The sequence below is a fragment of the Ranitomeya imitator genome, chromosome 7 (assembly GCF_032444005.1).
Source record: "Ranitomeya imitator isolate aRanImi1 chromosome 7, aRanImi1.pri, whole genome shotgun sequence".
Lineage (NCBI taxonomy): Eukaryota > Metazoa > Chordata > Amphibia > Anura > Dendrobatidae > Ranitomeya > Ranitomeya imitator.
Genome location: NC_091288.1, coordinates 140,333,930 through 140,341,229, shown reverse-complemented (window position 1 = coordinate 140,341,229; position 7,300 = coordinate 140,333,930). Strand labels below are relative to the sequence as shown.

At 38.0% G+C, this 7,300-nt stretch overlaps 1 non-coding gene across 1 annotated transcript; it reads right to left on the bottom strand.

Annotated features, from left to right (window-relative positions):
• Positions 1–894: 894 nt before the first annotated feature.
• On the bottom strand, positions 895–968 carry TRNAT-UGU (transfer RNA threonine (anticodon UGU)). Its single transcript has one exon. It is a non-coding gene; the product is annotated as a tRNA-Thr (tRNA).
• Between the last annotated feature and the right edge of the window lie 6,332 nt (positions 969–7,300).

Sequence of the window (7,300 nt, the reverse complement as noted above, 5' to 3'; positions counted from 1 at the left end):
GTTTCTGAGATGATGAAAACAAGGCACTACTGAGATTCGAACTCAGGATCTCCTGTTTACAAGACAGGCGCTTTAACCAACTAAGCCACAGCGCCACAAGCTTTCCACGTGAAATGCAGGGAACACATAAGAACCAATCGAACATTTCAAGTGGTTAACTTAGCGAAACAACATTGAGTTGAGTTGTATTCCATGCACAGCAAAAACGTGGAACAGGATTTCATTTTCAGTCATGACAATTAAGAAACCAAGTAAATTATGAATAGCATTCATTCAACGACATTGACAATTTGCAGTATGCAATAGATTCTGGTTCAATGACAAGGCCTTATGTTTTGAAATTCTATAATTGAATGATCCATCTTTTAGCACAGCTTCAATTTGGGACTTGTTTTTCTTCCAAGTTATGACACAGAATAGGCAGATTGAAGGAATGCCACAGCAGGGCCAAAAGGAGGAAAAATTAGGAAAGATTGAAAAGTTGGAATTAAAACCCTGAGGACTGGTTCATTTCTTATGCAGAAGAAATTCTTAAAATCACAATTGCATTATTAGTAGAGACGTAGCCAAGGAAAATTTGAGTTATACGTCATTGAAATTCCCATTTCTTAGCTAGGAAGTTTGTTTCTGAGATGATGAAGACAAGGCACTGCTGAGATTTGAACTCAGGGTCTCCTGTTTACAAGACAGGCACTTTAGACAACTAAGCCACAGCGCTACGTACTTACCACATGTATTAAAACCCTGAGCACTGGTTCATTTCTTATGCAGAAGAAACTCTAAATTTCACAATTGCACTATCAGTAGAGACGTAGCCATGGTAAGTTTGAGGTTGTACGTCAATGGAATTCCCATTTTTAAGATAGGAAGTTTGTTAAAGAGATGATGAAAACAAGGCACTGCTGAGATTCGAACTCAGGATCTCCTGTTTACAAGACAGGTGCTTTAACCAACTAAGCCACAGCGCCACAAGCTTTCCACGTGAAATGCAGGGAACACATAAGAACCAATCGAACATTTCAAGTGGTTAACTTAGCGAAACAACATTGAGTTGAGTTGTATTCCATGCACACCAAAATCGTGGAACAGGATTTCATTTTCAGTCATGACAATTAAGAAACCAAGTAAATTATGAATAGCATTCATTCAACGACATTGACAATTTGCAGTATGCAATAGATTCTGGTTCAATGACAAGGCCTTATGTTTTGAAATTCTATAATTGAATGATCCATCTTTTAGCACAGCTTCAATTTGGGACTTGTTTTTCTTCCAAGTTATGACACAGAATAGGCAGATTGAAGGAATGCCACAGCAGGGCCAAAAGGAGGAAAAATTAGGAAAGATTGAAAAGTTGGAATTAAAACCCTGAGGACTGGTTCATTTCTTATGCAGAAGAAATTCTTAAAATCACAATTGCATTATTAGTAGAGACGTAGCCACGGAAAATTTGAGTTATACGTCATTGAAATTCCCATTTCTTAGCTAGGAAGTTTGTTTCTGAGATGATGAAGACAAGGCACTGCTGAGATTTGAACTCAAGGTCTCCTGTTTACAAGACAGGCACTTTAGACAACTAAGCCACAGCGCTACGTACTTACCACATGTATTAAAACGCTGAGCACTGGTTCATTTCTTATGCAGAAGAAACTCTAAATTTCACAATTGCACTATCAGTAGAGACGTAGCCATGGTAAGTTTGAGGTTGTACGTCAATGGAATTCCCATTTTTAAGATAGGAAGTTTGTTTCTGAGATGATGAAAACAAGGCACTACTGAGATTCGAACTCAGGATCTCCTGTTTACAAGACAGGCGCTTTAACCAACTAAGCCACAGCGCCACAAGCTTTCCACGTGAAATGCAGGGAACACATAAGAACCAATCGAACATTTCAAGTGGTTAACTTAGCGAAACAACATTGAGTTGAGTTGTATTCCATGCACAGCAAAAACGTGGAACAGGATTTCATTTTCAGTCATGACAATTAAGAAACCAAGTAAATTATGAATAGCATTCATTCAACGACATTGACAATTTGCAGTATGCAATAGATTCTGGTTCAATGACAAGGCCTTATGTTTTGAAATTCTATAATTGAATGATCCATCTTTTAGCACAGCTTCAATTTGGGACTTGTTTTTCTTCCAAGTTATGACACAGAATAGGCAGATTGAAGGAATGCCACAGCAGGGCCAAAAGGAGGAAAAATTAGGAAAGATTGAAAAGTTGGAATTAAAACCCTGAGGACTGGTTCATTTCTTATGCAGAAGAAATTCTTAAAATCACAATTGCATTATTAGTAGAGACGTAGCCAAGGAAAATTTGAGTTATACGTCATTGAAATTCCCATTTCTTAGCTAGGAAGTTTGTTTCTGAGATGATGAAGACAAGGCACTGCTGAGATTTGAACTCAGGGTCTCCTGTTTACAAGACAGGCACTTTAGACAACTAAGCCACAGCGCTACGTACTTACCACATGTATTAAAACCCTGAGCACTGGTTCATTTCTTATGCAGAAGAAACTCTAAATTTCACAATTGCACTATCAGTAGAGACGTAGCCATGGTAAGTTTGAGGTTGTACGTCAATGGAATTCCCATTTTTAAGATAGGAAGTTTGTTAAAGAGATGATGAAAACAAGGCACTGCTGAGATTCGAACTCAGGATCTCCTGTTTAAAAGACAGGTGCTTTAACCAACTAAGCCACAGCGCCACAAGCTTTCCACGTGAAATGCAGGGAACACATAAGAACCAATCGAACATTTCAAGTGGTTAACTTAGCGAAACAACATTGAGTTGAGTTGTATTCCATGCACAGCAAAAACGTGGAACAGGATTTCATTTTCAGTCATGACAATTAAGAAACCAAGTAAATTATGAATAGCATTCATTCAACGACATTGACAATTTGCAGTATGCAATAGATTCTGGTTCAATGACAAGGCCTTATGTTTTGAAATTCTATAATTGAATGATCCATCTTTTAGCACAGCTTCAATTTGGGACTTGTTTTTCTTCCAAGTTATGACACAGAATAGGCAGATTGAAGGAATGCCACAGCAGGGCCAAAAGGAGGAAAAATTAGGAAAGATTGAAAAGTTGGAATTAAAACCCTGAGGACTGGTTCATTTCTTATGCAGAAGAAATTCTTAAAATCACAATTGCATTATTAGTAGAGACGTAGCCAAGGAAAATTTGAGTTATACGTCATTGAAATTCCCATTTCTTAGCTAGGAAGTTTGTTGCTGAGATGATGAAGACAAGGCACTGCTGAGATTTGAACTCAGGGTCTCCTGTTTACAAGACAGGCACTTTAGACAACTAAGCCACAGCGCTACGTACTTACCACATGTATTAAAACCCTGAGCACTGGTTCATTTCTTATGCAGAAGAAACTCTAAATTTCACAATTGCACTATCAGTAGAGACGTAGCCATGGTAAGTTTGAGGTTGTACGTCAATGGAATTCCCATTTTTAAGATAGGAAGTTTGTTTCTGAGATGATGAAAACAAGGCACTGCTGAAATTCGAACTCAGGATCTCCTGTTTACAAGACAGGCGCTTTAACCAACTAAGCCACAGCGCCACAAGCTTTCCTCGTGATATGCAGGGAACACATAAGAACCAATCGAACATTTCAAGTGGTTAACTTAGCGAAACAACATTGAGTTGAGTTGTATTCCATGCACAGCAAAAACGTGGAACAGGATTTCATTTTCAGTCATGACAATTAAGAAACCAAGTAAATTATGAATAGCATTCATTCAACGACATTGACAATTTGCAGTATGCAATAGATTCTGGTTCAATGACAAGGCCTTATGTTTTGAAATTCTATAATTGAATGATCCATCTTTTAGCACAGCTTCAATTTGGGACTTGTTTTTCTTCCAAGTTATGACACAGAATAGGCAGATTGAAGGAATGCCACAGCAGGGCCAAAAGGAGGAAAAATTAGGAAAGATTGAAAAGTTGGAATTAAAACCCTGAGGACTGGTTCATTTCTTATGCAGAAGAAATTTTTAAAATCACAATTGCATTATTAGTAGAGACGTAGCCACGGAAAATTTGAGTTATACGTCATTGAAATTCCCATTTCTTAGCTAGGAAGTTTGTTTCTGAGATGATGAAGACAAGGCACTGCTGAGATTTGAACTCAGGGTCTCCTGTTTACAAGACAGGCACTTTAGACAACTAAGCCACAGCGCTACGTACTTACCACATGTATTAAAACCCTGAGCACTGGTTAATTTCTTATGCAGAAGAAACTCTAAATTTCACAATTGCACTATCAGTAGAGACGTAGCCATGGTAAGTTTGAGGTTGTACGTCAATGGAATTCCCATTTTTAAGATAGGAAGTTTGTTTCTGAGATAATGAAAACAAGGCACTCCTGAAATTCGAACTCAGGATCTCCTGTTTACAAGACAGGCGCTTTAACCAACTAAGCCACAGCGCCACAAGCTTTCCTCGTGAAATGCAGGGAACACATAAGAACCAATCGAACATTTCAAGTGGTTAACTTAGCGAAACAACATTGAGTTGAGTTGTATTCCATGCACAGCAAAAACGTGGAACAGGATTTCATTTTCAGTCATGACAATTAAGAAACCAAGTAAATTATGAATAGCATTCATTCAACGACATTGACAATTTGCAGTATGCAATAGATTCTGGTTCAATGACAAGGCCTTATGTTTTGAAATTCTATAATTGAATGATCCATCTTTTAGCACAGCTTCAATTTGGGACTTGTTTTTCTTCCAAGTTATGACACAGAATAGGCAGATTGAAGGAATGCCACAGCAGGGCCAAAAGGAGGAAAAATTAGGAAAGATTGAAAAGTTGGAATTAAAACCCTTGAGGACTGGTTCATTTCTTATGCAGAAGAAATTTTTAAAATCACAATTGCATTATTAGTAGAGACGTAGCCACGGAAAATTTGAGTTATACGTCATTGAAATTCCCATTTCTTAGCTAGGAAGTTTGTTTCTGAGATGATGAAGACAAGGCACTGCTGAGATTTGAACTCAGGGTCTCCTGTTTACAAGACAGGCACTTTAGACAACTAAGCCACAGCGCTACGTACTTACCACATGTATTAAAACCCTGAGCACTGGTTAATTTCTTATGCAGAAGAAACTCTAAATTTCACAATTGCACTATCAGTAGAGACGTAGCCATGGTAAGTTTGAGGTTGTACGTCAATGGAATTCCCATTTTTAAGATAGGAAGTTTGTTTCTGAGATAATGAAAACAAGGCACTGCTGAAATTCGAACTCAGGATCTCCTGTTTACAAGACAGGCGCTTTAACCAACTAAGCCACAGCGCCACAAGCTTTCCTCGTGAAATGCAGGGAACACATAAGAACCAATCGAACATTTCAAGTGGTTAACTTAGCGAAACAACATTGAGTTGAGTTGTATTCCATGCACAGCAAAAACGTGGAACAGGATTTCATTTTCAGTCATGACAATTAAGAAACCAAGTAAATTATGAATAGCATTCATTCAACGACATTGACAATTTGCAGTATGCAATAGATTCTGGTTCAATGACAAGGCCTTATGTTTTGAAATTCTATAATTGAATGATCCATCTTTTAGCACAGCTTCAATTTGGGACTTGTTTTTCTTCCAAGTTATGACACAGAATAGGCAGATTGAAGGAATGCCAGAGCAGGGCCAAAAGGAGGAAAAATTAGGAAAGATTGAAAAGTTGGAATTAAAACCCTGAGGACTGGTTCATTTCTTATGCAGAAGAAATTCTTAAAATCACAATTGCATTATTAGTAGAGACGTAGCCAAGGAAAATTTGAGTTATACGTCATTGAAATTCCCATTTCTTAGCTAGGAAGTTTGTTTCTGAGATGATGAAGACAAGGCACTGCTGAGATTTGAACTCAGGGTCTCCTGTTTACAAGACAGGCACTTTAGACAACTAAGCCACAGCGCTACGTACTTACCACATGTATTAAAACCCTGAGCACTGGTTCATTTCTTATGCAGAAGAAACTCTAAATTTCACAATTGCACTATCAGTAGAGACGTAGCCATGGTAAGTTTGAGGTTGTACGTCAATGGAATTCCCATTTTTAAGATAGGAAGTTTGTTTCTGAGATGATGAAAACAAGGCACTGCTGAAATTCGAACTCAGGATCTCCTGTTTACAAGACAGGCGCTTTAACCAACTAAGCCACAGCGCCACAAGCTTTCCTCGTGAAATGCAGGGAACACATAAGAACCAATCGAACATTTCAAGTGGTTAACTTAGCGAAACAACATTGAGTTGAGTTGTATTCCATGCACAGCAAAAACGTGGAACAGGATTTCATTTTCAGTCATGACAATTAAGAAACCAAGTAAATTATGAATAGCATTCATTCAACGACATTGACAATTTGCAGTATGCAATAGATTCTGGTTCAATGACAAGGCCTTATGTTTTGAAATTCTATAATTGAATGATCCATCTTTTAGCACAGCTTCAATTTGGGACTTGTTTTTCTTCCAAGTTATGACACAGAATAGGCAGATTGAAGGAATGCCACAGCAGGGCCAAAAGGAGGAAAAATTAGGAAAGATTGAAAAGTTGGAATTAAAACCCTGAGGACTGGTTCATTTCTTATGCAGAAGAAATTTTTAAAATCACAATTGCATTATTAGTAGAGACGTAGCCACGGAAAATTTGAGTGATACGTCATTGAAATTCCCATTTCTTAGCTAGGAAGTTTGTTTCTGAGATGATGAAGACAAGGCACTGCTGAGATTTGAACTCAGGGTCTCCTGTTTACAAGACAGGCACTTTAGACAACTAAGCCACAGCGCTACGTACTTACCACATGTATTAAAACCCTGAGAACTGGTTCATTTCTTATGCAGAAGAAACTCTAAATTTCACAATTGCACTATCAGTAGAGACGTAGCCATGGTAAGTTTGAGGTTGTACGTCAATGGAATTCACATTTTTAAGATAGGAAGTTTGTTTCTGAGATGATGAAAACAAGGCACTACTGAGCTTCGAACTCAGGATCTCCTGTTTACAATACAGGCGCTTTAACCAACTAAGCCACAGCACCACAAGCTTTCCATGTGAAATGCAGGGAACACATAAGAACCAATCGACCATTTCAAGTGGTTAACTTAGCGAAACAACATTGAGTTGAGTTGTATTCCATGCACAGCAAAAACGTGGAACAGGATTTCATTTTCAGTCATGACAATTAAGAAACCAAGTAAATTATGAATAGCATTCATTCAACGACATTGACAATTTGCAGTATGCAATAGATTCTGGTT